A 16521-nucleotide genomic window follows, 5' to 3' on the forward strand; every position below is an offset into this window, starting at 1 on the left:
GATTTTGCATAAAATGAGAATCACGATTTTTTTGCTTAGAATTGAGATCACGATTCTCTCACGATTTTCTTTTCCAATATAAATATTTATTGCACTTATTAACTGCACATCAACTTCGTAACAGTTGAAACTGAACATAAAAACAAGAAATAAACATAAAAACAATAAATGCCTCACATTTTGTGGTTGCCATAAAATGTTGTACTGCTTGAAATTCCGTCTCCACCGTTGTTTCGACACTGCGTGTATAGAGCAGGTAGTGCAACAATAGAAAAATAGTTGCGGGACGGCACTGTGTAGCGTTTGTCTAGGGTGTTGATCATTTTCCTAAATCCTTCGTTTTGCACAGTGTTGATATGTCTTTGGTCAGGTGATAAGTAATAGCCTCCGTAATTTCTTTGTGCCTGCGGGAGTTCGACGGGTATAGGGAAGCGCTGTATAAGGTTCCCGTTATTGATGTTTGGGTGGTTGACCGGGACGGATTTTCTCCTGTCACTTTCTCGTCATCCCTGACGTGCTCTCCGTTGTTTTTTTTCCTGCCAATCCGGTTGTTCACTGATGACGTGACGAATCCTACTTCCGGGCCTAAAGTAGTCTGCGTTTAATATGGCTTTTGTGTTGTTAACATGTTTAATGTTTTGTATTTTCTTCTATTTAATCTCAGAAAGCTCCTAAAACAGTCAGTGATCACTGTTGACCTCCCTCGGCTTTTATTACCGCTAATCATTTATTAAAGCTCAGTTTTTAAAACCTTACGATGTAACTACAGCACAGCCCATGCAGCAGTATATGAATGACTAACCTCGTACTGTGGATGGATTATCTCATTTGTTCTCCTGGCTGAAGTTTGGTCCTTTTACAGCATCCTGCCATGCGATTACATTTGTTCCTGACCACCGAGAACACTCCCGCTAACTTTTATCGAGTGGAAAAAAAGTTAGCTTGTTTATATTATGCTAACATAGCTGTGTCGCTAGCGGTCACGTAGCACATCATTATATACCAGCTAGCCAAACTTCAGTAACCCTACAAACGTCACTGCTGTTTAGTTTTCTGTCTTCATTTATGTTGGAAGTGATAACAGAGCTCTACGTTTTAATTTGTTTCCAAAACCCCGCAGTCAGGACATGCTATATTGTATTTAGATACTGATGAATCCAAGATGGCAGCATGCTCTTTGTTCGTTACGTGTCTGTCTGTAATTAGTTGTTTGTAATTAGTTTTTCTTAAAAGATTTTTTTCGTATTTTTCAGTATATTTTTCTTGCATTTTTAACGTATTTCTTAATTATTTTTAACGATCTCTTAACCTGACAGTTAATATTGCATGGATTGTTGGAAAATGTGTGGTTGGTAGATGCCTTGGAATTTGATGGATGCATCTTCCTGGAGCTAACAGGCCTAGCCTGGCCCTGTACCGTTCTCCTGGAGTTAACTGGCCTAGACCCGGCTCTACACCATCTTCCAGGAGCTAACTGGCTAAGGTCTGGCCCTGTGTCATCCTTGTGGAGCTAACAGGCTAAGGTCTGGCCCTGCACCATCCTCCTGGAGTTAACTGGCCTAGACCCGGCTCTACACCATCCTCCAGGAGCTAAGTGGCTTAGGCCTGGCCCTGTGCCATCCTTGTGGAGCTAACAGGCTTAGGACTGGCCTCGCATTATCCTTGTGGAGCTAACTGGCTTAGGTCTTGTACCATCTCCCATGAGTTATCTGGCTTAGGCCTGACCCTGCACCGTCCTTCAGGAGCTAATTGGCTTAGGCCCGGTCTAGCATCTTTCCACAGGAGCAAACTGGCCAAGATTTGGCCCTGCACTGTCCTCCAGGAGTTAACCGGCTCAGGCCTGGCCAAGCGCTATCCTTTTGGAGTTAACTTGCTTAGGTCTGGCCCTGTGCCATTTTCCTGGAGCTAACTGGTTTGCTTCACCCACAGGTCTGTACTGTTTACTTTTGTTAAGTACGAAAATTGTGGATGATGGCAGTATTTGCTATTCTTATATTCCTTTTGGCCTTTTTGGACCCTCGGATAAGCAATTGCATATGGACACATAGCAGGGGAACCTCTGAAAATGATCTTTATCTGCAAGAGAATTTTGAAAAAGGCACATGCTCTATAATGTTGCAAAAAATAGAGCAGTTACCAGCTCAGTTGGATCATGACATTAGTTTCATGCCTGTTTTGCCCAGAGACTTCCCTAAACTTCAGTCTACTCTGGTCTTGCATACTTATTTCATTTGCCCATTTAATGGAGGCTTCAGCTCGGGTTCAACATATCAAAGTTCTGAACCCAAATCAAAGGTGAAACAGAGGTTGTTGATTGTCTTGCTTTTATTTTTGTCAGGAAATGTGCAACCAAATCCTGGCCCTGAACTGCAATATTCCCAGACTCCTTCTGATTTTAAAATAATGTCTGGTGTCAACTATATTCATCTTAAAGTGCGCAGCCTACTACCGAAGATGGACATGGTCAAAATTTGGGTTAAATCTACAGATGCAGATGTTGTTATAATCTCTGAAACTTGGTTAACTAAATCTATTACTAATGAAGACATTAATATATATGGGTACAATGTATATCGTACTGATAGGCCAAAAAAAGGAGGCGGTGTAGCTATTTATGTCAAATCAAGATTTAATGCCTCGATTGTTCTGTCCCAATCGATATGTAAACAAATGGAGTTTTTGGCTTTGAATGTAGATATTGCTAATACTCTTTCGATAACCATTGTTGGGTGTTACAGGCCCCCATCTGCTTCAAAAGAGGCATTATCTTCACTAAAGCACCTTTTGGCTAAATTAAATTACACTGAACTACTAATGGCTGGAGATTTGAATTGGGACTGGCTAAATGCAACTTCTGGTGAATTTAAAGAATTTTGCGATTCAATTAATCTTACCCAGCTAGTCTATCTTCCTACCAGGCCAAATCTTAAATGCCCTGAAAAGTCCACATTAATTGATTTGGTTCTAACAAATGTACCTCATAAATTCTCTTTGCTTGGTGTCTTCTGTAATGACCTAAGTGATCACTGTGTTGTTGCTGTTTGTAGAAATGCTAAAATTCCAAAATGTAAGTCACAAGATAGTGTGTAAAGGAATCTTAAACAATTCAATGAACAGGCTTTTCATCATGATTTGTCAGTAGTTAATTGGGAAAAAATCGGATTATTACCAGATGTAGAGTTAGCCTGGGCATATTTTAAGGAAAGCTTTATGGAAATTGTTAATAAACATGCCCCCACGGAAAGTTAGAATTAAAGGTCGAGAAAATCCCTGGTTCTCGCAGAGACATCATGAGATAACATACGCAAGCGTAATAGAGAATGGGACAAGGCGAGGCAAACAGATACTTCCACTGATTGGTCTGCTTTCAAACAGCTTAGAAATAAATGCACTTCTCTTATTAAAAAGGCCAAACCGAATACTTTTTGTCTGTTACCACTGAGAATCTCAACGATCCACAGAAATTTTGGAAAGTAATCAAGTCCCTTTCTGTCAATAAAATGACTCAAACCTTTCCTAAATTTGTTGTAAAAGATTCAGTCTCAATTAATGATAAAACTGAAATTTTGAATTGCTTTAATGAACACTTTTTATCAGTGGGTTCCTTGTTTGATTCTGCAGAAACTTTTTAACAAATTCTTGCCCAGAATTCTCTATGTTTTCTGGAGACCGTTTTAACTTTGTACCTTTTAGTGTTTATGAAGTGCATAAAGCTTTAAAGGCTTTGGATCACAGAAAACCTCCTGGTCCAGACTTGATGGAACCTTATTTTTTGAAGCTGGCAGCGGATTATATTGCAGAACCACTTTCAATTTTATTTAATTTGTCAATTAAAACCAAAGAAATTCCATCGGTTTGGAAATCAGCTTTTGTCTTGCCTTTATTGAAAGGAGGTGATCCATCGGTGTTGACTAATTATAGGCCAATATCAAATTTGTGTGTTTTATCCAAAATCATGGAATCGCTAGTTTGTGACCAGTTGAAGGAGTTTTTGTACTCTAATGATATTGTCTCTAAATTTCAGTCAGGCTTCAGAAAAAACACAGTACTAACACTGCCACTATGAAAGTGATAAATGATATTATTATGGCACTTGATAAGAAATTGTACTGTGCGTCACTCTTTATTGACCTCTCAAAAGCTTTTGACACTGTTGATCATGCTGTCCTAAAAACAGACTGCTCAGCCTTGGATTGTCAGAACATGCAATAGCGTGGTTCTCAAATTATTTGAATAATAGAACCCAGTGCATTAAACTTGAAGGTCTTTGTTCTAAATTTGTTGCTGTCCACAAGGGGTGCCACAGGGCTCAGTTTTGGGTCCCCTTTTGTTTCTTTTTATATATCAATGACTTGGGTCAAAATGTCTCAGACACAAATTTGCATTTTATGCTGACGATACAGTTATTTACTGCTATGGATCATCTCTTACTCAGGCCATTGAAACCTTACAGAAAGCCTTTGTTGCTTTCCAGCATTCACTTATCCAGCTAAAATTAGTTCTCAATGCTGATAAGACTAAGCTAATGTTGTTTTCTAAGTCAAAGAAGGTCCCTGAGCCTATTCCAGTGGTGTCCACCCTTGAAGGAAATGTCATAGAGATAGTTCATGAATATAAATACCTTGGTGTCTGGATAGATGACTCCTTTACCTTTAAACCACATATAGAGACTTGTAAAGAAACTGAGGCTGAAACTTCGTTTTTTCCCCGTAATAAACAGTGTTTTACTTTTGCAGTAAAAAACGTCTTGTCGCTGCAACCTTTTTATCTGTGTTAGATTATGGTGACATTCTGTATATGAACGCTTCTTCTTCATGTCTTCTAATGTTGGATACGATGTATCATGCTTCCTTGAGGTTTATCACCAATTGTAGATATCTGACCCATCATTGTGACTTGTACTTAAGAGTAAATTGGCCTTCTTTGGCCATTAGAAGACAGGGGCATTGGTACACTTTTATTTACAAAGCTATGCTTGGATTGTTGCCTCCTTATATTTGTACTTTGGTCACAAGGACAAATAGTGGTTCTTACTCCTTGCGTTCAAATGATCAGCTGCTGCTGTCTGTTCCCCTTGTCCGCACAGAGTTGGGAAAGAAAGCCTTTGTCCACTCTGCGCCTTTTTCATGGAACCTGTTACAGAAAGACTGGAAACTGACTGAATTGTTGTCTTTAAATGTTTTTAAAACTAAACTCAAAGGCCTACAGACTGCCTCAATAATGTGTAACTGTTTTGTGTAATTTTTAATCTTGTTTGTTTGTATGTATTTGTTTGGAAATGTGCTGCCTCTTGGCCAGGACTCCCTTGAAAAAGAGGTTTTTAATCTCAATGGGACATTCCTGGTTAAATAAAGGTTAAATAAAATTAAAAAAATTAGATAGAAGCTAGCGAGCTAACTTCCTGCTAACTTCTAACTCCGTTAAATGTCATAAATTCCATTTTCATGGATGCCTAGATGTTAAACTCAATTGTTACACCTGGTAGAGCAGAACACTGATAATTTTATTAAAGATGAAAGACTTTAGACAGTTTTTAAACTCTCAGTAATGCCACAGTGATCATTTGATATATGGACCTGCATCACGGCACAGCTTCTGTATCACGTGGTATAAGGCTCCGCCCTTGTCATTTGTTGAGCAGGAAGAGTGAGCGCTTGTTTTCATGCAGATTTCGTCCCGGATCAAAATGCGGTACAATCGTCGTCGTTTTTTTTTTTTTTTTTTTAAAAATCGTTGTCATTTGGAAATGAGATGGCACATAAGTATGAATTGAGATCCCGATTTTCTAACGATTAATCGTGCAGCCCTATGCACCACATAACAACATTTCAAATAAAACAAATACAATATTCTGTAGCTCTCGCAGATGTACTAAGTGAAGCATATATTGTGATGTCAAATTGGCAAGATGATCACCTAACAATATGCTGTAATTTATATACAAAGATGCAGCAAAAACTTCAGCACAAAAAAGCATTCGGCACAAATTAGCGGCTCAAAAATCTGTGTTTTTCTTGTTAAAACAGTGCAACAGTTCAGATAAATAAGAGGAGACTGAAGGAGAATTACTATGCTTTTGATATAAGAAATAACTGTGCAAAAGGTTCTGAGAATTAGAACTGCAAATTTATCCAGAGGGGAAATGCATTGGTACAAATAAAGCCAGGGAAAAAAGCAGCTCATTTCTGTTCATTTCTGGTCTGTTTCATGAAAACCTGTTTTCCTTAACTTTGATGAAAATGTCATCAAGGTCATGGAAAAGAGATTAGGAACAGGTGACAGGAGGTACTTTTGTATGGGCTCAAATTGTGGTCATAAATATTGTGTACTTGTAAATCAGTTTTGTATTTGTAAATCAAGATTTGTATGTGTAAAAAGAATTTGTGTGTGCATAAAAAAGATTTGTGTGTGGACTTAGCCAAAAAATACATGTGAAACTCTGCACTCAAGTTTCAAGTTACAAGTACGAATTTTGACCCTATTTTTCTTCCTTTCATCTGATTGGTTAATGTCATGGCAATCACAAATTTAACTATCCAATCAGAGAACAGATGGGTTCGGCTGTCGGAGGGGCATTTTTTTGAACTGCAGGTCCTTGAAGGGTAATACAGTTTGAAGCTTGAGGATCTCTATGTAAATATCCGATAGAGGTTAGGTCCCCTAACTTTCAGTAGCTGTTGAAAGTACAGTTGTGGTATGTCAGTGGTTATAAATACCATTATTACTTTAGGATTAGTTTAACACAAAGTCAGGGCTGACCCGGGACCATTGCTGTGAGTCACAGTGCGCAGCATAAAAGTCCTTTCACATCGGACACAGGATATGCTGCTAATGCTAACTGCTAAACACCTTCATTTTGAAACTGCATTCCGTGTTGACTTTTGTTAATTTTGTCTGATATTTAATTTTTTTGTTGATCTGAAACATTTAAATGTAAAAAAAGGAAAAAAAATATGGGAAATCTGGAGGAAACACTTTTTCACACTACTGTATGTATAACTCTCTAAATTCACCAGAGAAAACATAAGGCGAAGAGATGGCAACAAAGTTAGAGAGCAAGCAACTATCCCAAAGGAAGAATGAAAATGAGACTTACAGGAGACTTGCACACTTGCCCATCCTTGTAAGCAGCATGTAAGTGTGCAAGCTCCAGAGATGCCATAATGACAAATATGAAATCCATGCATATACGGGTAAAGTTCAGGGGCAATGAAGATACAGTGTACTCAATTCGCCTCCCTGATTGAATCTCAGTAGTGGGCAGAAGTCCAGCCCAGCAACTGACGTGCATCTGCCCTGAAATCAACAGCTGCAGCTGCAGGGTTGTTCCACTTTAATATTTTTTTGTAAAATTAGAAGTTCTAGCAGTTCCTGAAAATAACAAATAAGAATATTAAATAAATTAAATGGAAATATTAGCACTAAAGTGGACACGCATTTTGGGTGTGCTAAATAGGAACTGATAAAGATGGACTTTGATCACTTTGCTATAGTTGAGTTATGTGCACTTTCCACTGTGGTGCAGTAGTAATCTTGGAAACAAATATATGTCAGTCAAATATACGCGGACGTGTCCGAGTGGATAAAACTACACCTCTACGCCATTTCCGTGTCAAATCCGCATTTATCTGAACTCAAACTAAACCTGAAGTCATAAAGACGTCTTAAAATCAGGAGTTCAGTGAGAAAGAGAAGCCTGTTTCTGTCTCTTAGTTTAACAAAGCTGTTTGCAGCACATGCACCGTTTTATCAGCAAAAATGACTTGAACACAAACTCACCCGAGACTCTTCGGTCATGAGACTAATTTGTCCTCCTGTGCGGCCAGTAATCAATTATTATTAAACTCAATCGATATAGCCAATGCACTGACTTCATCCAGCTTTTCGTCTATGTATTAGCATGTGCTGCTAATGCTAACTGCTAACTAAAAGCCAAGGATCCAGAATTTGTTGCGCTGGCTGCAGAGCTCTGTGGGTTTTTGCTCCTGTTCGTTTCTGTCTCTGACTTTATGTCCTCTACAAGAGTTTCTGGGGTCTTTTTGCTGGTTCTTCAAATGTTCAATAAAAACATGTATCGCTCATTCATAATGAAGAAAGCTTTATAACTGTTACCACTAGTGAAGACTGTCATTTCCACACCACTTACCCCGGGCAAGGGCGCCACCGGGCCCTCTGACCACCACCAGTAGGCAACGGGTGAAGTGTCTTGCCCAAGGACACTGTCCAAGCTGGGGCTCGAACCAGCAACCTTCCGATTACAAGACAAACTCCCAACTCTTGAACCACGATCGCCCCTGACTGCTGTCTCTAGGTAGAAAAAGGAGTGATACACCTGCTGCTGTCAGACCTGCAGGTAACAGGCTGTGATGTTCTCCTTTATAGTGGACAGAAATTATTTTTTTGGAGTGGCACAAATAATTTGTGTGGCATCTTATTGAAGAACAGCTGATTGTTCTGTAAATAGTTTGAAATGGTTATTTAAAAAGGGGTAAAAGATAAATGGCTGCAAATAACTTTGTTGTTTGCAAAACTTATGCATAAGATTTTAAAATTGATCATTTATATTTGAATTAAATTTATGAAGTATGATTCATTAAACATGTTTGTGGTTGTTACAGTAAAAAATATAACTTCTACTCTACTCGGATTTTGTTTTTTTTCTGATTTTACATCAATTGTGTTAATACAGTATTTCAAAATGAAAACATAACACTCAATTCAGACAGGTGAGGTTGTGCTGAAAACAATGATACCAAACAAGGCAAATAAACAGTTTTTAAAGGTAAAATGTGGAGGGAAAATCAAAAGTAGTTAAAATGGCCAATTATACCCTGAAGCCCAGAGTGTTAAACTTTTTTTTATTTTTTAAGTATTGTAATAGTTACTTTTCAAGTAATTAATTACTTTTAGAATCTTGTAACTCAGTTACTAACTCAGTTACTTTATTGAAGAAGTAACTAGTAACTATAATTAATTACTGTTTCAAAGTACCTTGCCCAACACTGGTATCCAGTGTGCTGTATGTGGCGTCCTGCTTCAGTCCTGCATGAACTTTCATGTGTTTCAGAGAAAACGTCTGAGGTGAAGTCCTGCTGTGGAGTCGGTGTGTTCATAGCTTTGTGCTTTTCTGGAGTTCTGACTGTCGCTGCAGCTCTGGCTGCATCTGTAGCTGCAAAGTGCATCAGAAAACACAAGAAAGGTGAGTTAGAATAATGGATTTATTATTTATGATTTATTTCATATATCTGTAAGGTTAGACATCCATATAACAGATGATTTGATCAGTGTCGAGTTCACATTCCTGACATTTTATGTTTGAATCTTTTGCTTAAAACAGGAAAATAGTGGTTTGTTTCATAATAATATTTAAAAACTCATAATTCAGAGTGTGCACACCAGGATTAGAAACCGGAGAGACGATCCTTCTAAAGAAGCTTGTAACGGTGACACTTCACTCACAAACCGTTTAGCATCGTGTGTGTGTGGACGGGTATTAACATCTTCATGGGGACCAAAAATTGGTAGTTTACTATACTTGTGGGGACAAACAGCCCTCATAGGGACCAAAATCTCGGTCCACCCAAAATTCATATTTCGATATTCTTTAGCTGGACGGCGATATACGATATATATCTCGATTTTTTTAAAGCCAAAAAGTAAGAACAAACAGAGTTCTTAGTCAAAGCTGTGTCCCAGATGTCATACATGCACTTTTTATTAACATACAGTGCAGATGTACAAGAAAAAATTACATTTATTAAATAATAATGCTCTATAAATAAAATAAAACAATGTTGTTTTTGTAGATAACAAAAAGCTCACAATTGTGCAGTCAAAATGTAAACTAAAAGACGCTGAGCATAATAACAAAGACAGATTTCCCAGCTGCTTTGTTTCCAAGTTCTACTGCGTGACTGACAGCCTGGAGTTTGAAATCCTCTTTGTAACCATGTCTCTGAACAGGTGCCATTTATGGTCCTTATACACACAGTCTGCAATATAAAACAGGCAGCAGGATGGGTCAGTGGTTATCACTGTTGCATCACAGGGTGGGCGTCCTGGGTTCAAACCTACTGCCTGGAGTTTGCTCGTTCTCCTCCTGATGATTTTTCCTGCAGTTAATAAAAACCAAAAACATTCCAGGTTTGTCCTGTTCATCTCGACTCAGGATGGTTTTTAATCTCTTCTTAGGGAGTTTCTTTACTGGTTAATAAAAAGGTAAAACCACAGCTATAGGCTCCCTAAGACAGGAACCACTGACTGGACTCTTGGTGGACTCTTCTTCCTTTTTTAATATAACACTGAGTAGACCAATGGCTCCCCCTGCTGTTTATTTGATGCAATGGTGGCTCTCAGTAAGTAGTGTAAATGTTCTGTCTGCTGATGTTTATTTAATGAGGATAATGAACCTCATTTTAAATGCACTGGTTGTAATGTGATGCTTTTCTGCCTTAATTCTTTGTTGCAAAGTCTAAACAAGGTGCTTTGTTGACTGGAGCATTGAGCACTTACTTGAGTTCCTGTTGCCTTCTTATCAGTTTGAATCAGTCTGCCCGTTCTCCTCTGACCTCAGGAAACAGTCAGTCTGGATTTTTGGAACTTTTCCTGTGAATCCTGGAGATGTTTGTGTGGGAAAATCAGACTTTAGCAGGCTGTCTTAATGCAAATATAATAAATACTAATGTTCATTTTTTAAAGCTTGTTTAAAGGTAAGTTGTGTTATGTTTTAGTTGCTAAATGAGCCAAAACATATATCAAAAAAAGGGACACGCATTTGTGGGTTAGTGATTCTTCATTAGGTTCATTAGCTAATATTTAAGTGACTGCTTGTGGAAGGTGAAGAGACGGGGGGACTGTTAACAGTACTCACCTTTCCTGGTTGCTTCCTTTTCAGGATGTGGAGCAAAAGAGTAAAAGCATCTCAATCACCTGCTTAAGAGTTTGGTTAAGGTTGAAGTGTATATGTTATTGAATTATTTATAGGACATATAAATATGTCTTTCATGTGTTTGTTCGTGTGGATGTTTTTTTGTTCATTTGGTTTGCAGACCTCAGACTTGGGCTATTCCAGATGCTGACCTGAATCGGGTCGAGTATTAAAGGAAGCCAGCTGCTTTTAGAGGGGTTGGTTCTCAGTCTCACGCCATTTTGGTTGAATCGACACATGACCACCAGCCAAACTGACAGTGGGATCTGTGGGTTAACTGGTAATGCTAAACTGCTCATAGGTGAGAATGGCTGTCTGTCCCACTGTGCTAGACCAGCGTCAGACTGTCGACCTGTCCAGGGTGTACCCCGCCTCTCAGCCTATGGTAGCTGTACCCCCCGCCTCTCAGCCTATGGTAGCTGCTGTACCCCCCCACCTCTCAGCCTATGGTAGCTGTACCCCCCCCCCAACAGGATACATTGATAGACAATACTCCCAAACAGTTGATTCTGTTCATCTGGTCGTTGTGTTTTCAGTGGGAAAAGGAGTCACTCGGATGAGTGAAGAAGCGTTTCTCCCCCTGAAAACATCCAGATGAACAGAATCAACTGTTCGGGATTTCCTTACCTGGATGATTGAGCATAGACACAATAAATAATATGAATACATTCTTTTGAGATGTCTTTCAAAACACTCAAGTTCACCTTGCACAAAAGAGTTAAAAACAATAAGAAGTGGTTGTACAAACTCTGTGTTTGCCTTTGTACTGCATTTCCTTTTATAGTTATATATTAGTAACAAAATATTACACTAATCAAAGCCATTAAACCACATCGACAGACTTTAAGTTCTCCAACAAACTGAACCATGTGAAAATCTCACAAATGAACCTGAACATTTCCTGGAAATGTGAAAATAAAAATGTTTAAGACTAACTTTAAAAATGGTTTAAAGTGTATTTTTAATAAGGTTCAGATTTAATGGAGGAAGTTCTAAATTCATGTCATTAACTGAGTATCTGTTCAAAAACTGAACTTTATAGCAGCAAACGTGAAATAACGACAGGCTGAATCCAGTCTGAGTCAATAAAACTTTATCGTTTAATGTTTGTCATTAATCATGAATCCACAACACAGCAGTTTGTTTAGTGAGTAGGAAAAACGTGAGTATTTACATCTACCATCATACACGTCACAGTTTACACCCATGCTAACACAACAAAGACTTTTATATACAAGAAATACTATTAGCGTCGTCATACAAAGGAGTGCCATCGTTGGAACTATCTAGATTTGTCATTGATGCAAAATACACAAAATCATAACAAACGTCTCCTCAGCTGCCCTGAAGTGATCGGGATAATTCGACAGGATGAACTTGGATCGCTGTGGACCGGGTTTAAAAACTGGTTTACATCAGAAAACACAAGGCGAGACGACCACAGTCTACATGTATACGAGGTTTGCCCTTTATGCCCGCGATAATACGCCCTCTCCTCGTTTATGTACAAAGAAATCAACCCGTCTCCTCCGTGAGCTCTGTCGGATTTCCCTCCACGTTCCCCCTTCTAAAGGAAACACAGACTGGGTGGGGTCAGTGGTTTTAGTTTCACACAAAACTTACTTTCTTTAAAAAAAGTACCAAACTACTTTTAATTTTCCTGCCATCCGACACGTTCAAGCCAAAGAACAAAAGAATAAACTGAACGTCCTGCAAACAAACCTCTGATTTGCATAGTTCATCTTCACCTGCTTCGAGTTTGATTCACTGAAATCTGAACACTTCATCGCTGCAGACCGAGTGTGCAGGACCGTTTGTTTAAAAGTTCACAGCAAAATCAAAGATGTCATTTTAACTGTGGTAACCGTAGTAACCGTAGTAACCGTTTACACATCTCTTTTATCCACTTGTTTTCCTCCAATAGATCGACAGCTGATAAAATTAAAGTCCTGACAGTAGTGAGACTCATCAGGTAAATATTTACTGAGGTCATAGTTCAAGCTGCAGGTTGTTTTCTCAGACTTTTTTGCAGGACAAATATAGTTGCCCCTAGTGGCCACTGGAAAGAACGCAACTTCCAGCTTTGTTTTAATTTTCAGACGTGGAAGCTACAGCCATCCTTTATATACAGACTCAATCCCAGTGTCCACTCACAGGACAAAACAAACTGTTACCGGGATAAGAAACAAAAGCACCAGAATAAAACTGTAACGCAACAAGACAAAAGGAGCAACGACACAAAAGGCAAAAGAAAATCTATGAGTGCGTGATTGCAGCATATGCATGTAAAGTATGTGACAACATGCTGATTCACATTATTGCTGCAAACACAGAGGACATCATTTAAATGTGTGAGGGTCGATCCTGAGTGGGACACTGTGATTGGGCCTTGCAAAGGGTTTAGTTCAGGGAACAGAAAATAGTTCCCACATGAAACATCTTCAATAGGTTGTTGCTTTTTCTTTATTTCTCAGTAGCTGTCAATGATCTCAGTTTAGCTCAGATATATTTAAAAGACGGCAGATAGCAAAATGTTCTAAAAGGATGAAAAGAACTAAAAATCAGGGGAAGAATAATGTACATTTAATTCTGCTGTGAACTTTTCTTTAGTAAACTGTTGTGTGACTTCTCTCTCTCCCTCTGGTGTAGATCGATCCTGATAAAACACACACTCTCTCACAAACTGCCGTAACAGCACAAACCTTCATTATTGCTGAAAAGCTTTTCTAACCTGCCTGTGTCATTTATTTACAGCATCCCTGCTCACAGCTCTTTGTAGGCTCAGAAGGATCAAACATAAACGGGTCAGCACGACTGCATCAGGAGCTTTACAGATAAACAACACAGAATGACAGAAAAGTGATAAAAAAAATTAAACCTTCCAGTGCGTTATGTGAACTGGAGGTAAAGGTTGCAGGAAGAAAATGCAATAAGGTGATTTCTAAATCTGGCTTTGTATAAACTTAAACATATTAATATCAATCGTTGTGTTTTGCAAAGGCAACAAGCATGACAAATGTGCTGTGAGAAAAACTTTGAGAGCACTCAAAGCTGTTTAAAACAGAGGTAAGATTATATGTTGTTGGCATAAACACAAAGGCGTCAGTGCGAGTCTGTAACAACTGTTTATATCGCTGTAAATACACACAGCGCATGAATCCACCATCAGCTGCAGTGAGTGTTAATATGGGTTTCAGTTTCAACAGGACAACAATCAACTCGAACTGTTCACACAAAGATGAAAGAGTTGATCATTCAGGGAATAGATGAACTAAAATTATTTTAAATGACATTTATAACTAAAAGTAGAAGAAACCAATAAAACGTGAAGATAAAAATCTAAAAACAGAAAGGTTCAAGGAGGTAACTCGAGCCGTGCTGCATAATTCACCTGTAACATCATCAGTTCACCAAACACCCGACTTCATGAATTCAGCAGTTTTCTCTCATGTTGTTTCATGAAGGCTGCAAACTGTCTGGGCTGTGGTGCAGCCTCTGTGTGAGCCACAGGACAGTTTCATGGCTTTAACTTTTATAAGTGGGGAATAAAGTGACTGGAAACGCTCATCGGACGCAGAGCTCCACTGAAAACCAAAAGTCCAGGTCTAAACTTCCACTGAACATCTTTGACCATCACTGCTTCACTCGTATGTTTATGGTGGATAATTCAAGCAGCGGGCCTGTATCACTGTTCACACAGCTCATGCGCCGCAGCAGGAAATGCACATGTGCAACAACTGAATGATGGCTGCTGTTCCATGTAGCTTACTGGGTCAGTGAATGCAGCACGCACGTTCACTGACATTACGGGAGCTGAATATTTAAAGTGGACCCGCTCTGCTCATTTCGAGCTCTTTATTTGGAGTCCATGTTTGGACTCTACCAGAGCAGCTTTGTATGACTCATAGTTAAAAATAATACTGCACTCTGTCTGAAACAAGCTGCTTTAGTGCCAGTCTCTTTAGATTGGCTGCTCTTTGTAAACAAATCTATGGTTGTGTTTACTGTGCGCATCCATCCTGGTGATGAAGTAAAGTTTGTGATGGTTGTAAACGTGCAGACGCGCTCACACACACAGTCTCGTCGTTTCACTGAAAACAAACCTTCAGCTTCTCTAAAGCAGCTAAAGCCATTCGAGGCAGAGCGCGTACTCAGGTCGTTAATCCTTAAATCTAAAATGTCTCAACCTGACTCACTTCTTCATAGACATATTTTTATGTGATGCCTATATTTACTTATGCATGTATCCCCTATTTTATTGTTCTAACGTAGGTTTTTTGCTTTCAGCCCTTTATGTAGACAATGTTGATTTGATTTATTTCATCGTTGTTCTCTTCTGTTTTAATTTTTAATTTGTCCCAGCTCGCTGCTCGCCCCGATGTGCAGCTTCCTGTTGAAATGTATTTTCTATTTTTGCCTTTTTGTCAAAGCACTTTGCAAAGAAATAGTGTTATTATTATTATTATTCAGCCTCACAGGGGAAACAGCTTTTGGGGACTATTTTCTGTAATGGATTAATCTAAATTTAGCTGGACTTAAGTTCAAAACTACAAACTACAGCGCTGTCAGCCATCATCACCAACACAATATGACACTGAATCAGGATTCTGAGTTTGCACCTTTACGAGGAACCAAAACAGGACAAAGCTCAAACACAACGATCAGCTTCACCATGCAAAATGTGAGAAGGTGATCGGACACCAGGCAGAGCACAACGAGGATTTTAGCTACGTGAGCTAACGGCTGTTCAACCTAAAAAGGGGACGAAGTGATCAGGATGACCGTCTGCACACAATCTGAGTGCTAAATGTAAAAAGAATATTTAAAACAAAACACTAAAATACAAAAGTATGACCCTTTGCAGTACTTTTACACGTCTACTACTAAATCCTGCTGATTCAACATCCTTGGTGTTCAAAGTGGTTTCCTAGACTACAAAGACATCAGTGCACAGTACATTATTTCTCCAGTGCTTCCAGTGCTTCACCTCACAGTCTCTGCTCAGTGAACATGCATACAAAACAGTACCCTGATTACAAAATGTACAGTCATTACTTTCATAGAAAAAATGCCAAAAAGGTGTATATTTACTTCAGATAATATCCCTAAAAATACCAGCAGTCGGACGCCTCGCACATATTTACAGGTTCTTCCGCTGAACACATCGTCAGCTTTAAAACCCTCAGAGCAATCGTTCCCTCACTCCTGTTTTCAGGAGCTGCAATAAAACCTTCAGCTGTTGTGAAGTGCACATCGCGTCCGATGAAGCGGCTACTGTCGGCTCAGAAAGCCATCTGCACATTTCTTCAATCAAAAGTATAACGGCTGAATATAAATTATATGCATATACTTCTTTATACTGTATTACATGTATCTACATTCTCTCTTAAATATAAACACTTCTCATCTCTGTCGTTTATCTTCAAAATTTCAGGAAAAAGTGACTGAAAATCTTGAAAAAGTCGTCGCTCTGTTTGCATAAAAAACACTTAAAGGTACTTTTTGTAACTTCCTGTTTCCTAAGATTAACAAAAGTTAACAGAATATAAATACAAGCATGACTTTATGTCCTAAACTGTGTTTTCTGTTAAGAT

This window comes from Oreochromis aureus, linkage group 5 (genome assembly GCF_013358895.1).
Source record: "Oreochromis aureus strain Israel breed Guangdong linkage group 5, ZZ_aureus, whole genome shotgun sequence".
Lineage (NCBI taxonomy): Eukaryota > Metazoa > Chordata > Actinopteri > Cichliformes > Cichlidae > Oreochromis > Oreochromis aureus.